Source organism: Fukomys damarensis, unplaced genomic scaffold, assembly GCF_012274545.1.
Source record: "Fukomys damarensis isolate Sample0158 unplaced genomic scaffold, DMR_v1.0_HiC HiC_scaffold_37, whole genome shotgun sequence".
NCBI lineage: Eukaryota > Metazoa > Chordata > Mammalia > Rodentia > Bathyergidae > Fukomys > Fukomys damarensis.
This window is the reverse complement of record NW_022900949.1, coordinates 43,490,849-43,492,347: the sequence shown is the minus strand read 5'-3', so window position 1 is coordinate 43,492,347 and position 1,499 is coordinate 43,490,849. Positions and strand designations below refer to the sequence as shown.

Below are 1,499 nucleotides of genomic sequence, written 5' to 3'. Positions count from 1 at the left end.
TCAAGGTAAGACCACACCTATACGCAGTCAGAAGGGGAAGTTTGTAAAACAAAGGACTGGCTTCAGCATGTCACCTTCAGGATCACCTTCAGGACTTCACAGTCCGGGGCTCAGGGTCAGCACTTTGGCCGCCCGTCCTCTTGTGCCTCAATACCTCCCCATCTCTAGGAACATCTAATTGTTCCTAACCTTTCCTGGGCCCAGAATACAATTGTACAGATAATGGACAAATAGTAATAAAGACAAAATAGAACAGAATTATAAATGAACCCAATGTCCCCAAACTTCAGGCAGAGAGGCCAGCTATTCTCTTTACGGCTGACTTCGCATGCGGTGTGCGCCAAGGACTTCCAGGAGGCTTAACCCCGTGGGGACGATACCTCGGGTCTGGTTTCTGCCAGGTGACCGGCAGTGTCACGCAGACTCCACTGGAGTGGTCGTGGCACAAAACTGTGAAGTCAGAAAACGTGAAGGACTGTGTTCGCTGGATGCTGTACTGGATTGTTTTTGTTCTGTACACTGTGATTGAAACAATAGCAGATCAAACAGCTGCTTGGCTTCCCTTGTACTATGAACTGAAGATTGCTTTTGTCATGTGACTGCTCTTTCCCTATAACTAAGGAGCAAGTTTAATATATAGAAAATTTCTTCATCCACTTCTTTCTTCAAATGAAAGGGAAATTGATGGTTATATTGTACAAGCAAAGGAAGGAGGCTATGAGACTTTGGTTTAAACCTAGCAGCTACTACTGCTGTCACTGCAGCAGGGACAAGCCGAGGAGCAACAATTGAACATTTAAGAGTTTCGGTGTGCACGGCTTAACAGCTATCCAAGGTGATGAGCCTGTGGGACAAAGACCGTATCAGCCTTTACCAGAAGCAAAAAGGAAAAGCCAGCCAGCCCCCAGTGAACCAGCAGCTTGTGGAATTCCACTGAAAGACGGAGATGAGAAAACAGATGAAAGAAGCGGATGGGCCGTATTCAGATGATGAGATGCTAACACACAAAGGGCTTCGATGATCAAAAAGCAAGAAATCAGGACCGGGGATTTAGCTCAGTGGTGCCACCACCTGCTTCACAGACACAAGGACTGCAGTGTGATATCTGGTACAAAAAAAATAAAGCATGAAATCTGTGAAAACCGTCAAAGGCCGCAAGGAGGTGCGGTATGGTTCACTAAAATACGAGATGAAGGAAGAGACCGCAGGTGTATTTTTAGTCATCTAACTTCAAGTATCCCAAGACAAATATACTAATAAGCCAACTTCATTTTCTAACATGTTATCTTCAGGATTTACACATTACAATAATTCCTTACATAGTGGCAATGTTAAGATTTTGTTTCGTGATTTTAAATATTTTTTATTTCTTTAAGTTACTTTTTAAATATGGACTAATAAAGGCAATCATACAAGGTTTATTAACTTATGTACCTAAAATTATAGGAAAGCACGTTACACACACCCACAGTGTCCTTGAAGAGCCTCATTGCACTTCA

General features: G+C 43.1%; 1 pseudogene; it reads left to right on the top strand.

The window, feature by feature from the left end:
* Positions 1–1,220, top strand: part of LOC104863121 — a 1,541-nt pseudogene extending 321 nt beyond the window's left edge.
* The last annotated feature ends 279 nt before the right edge of the window (positions 1,221–1,499 follow it).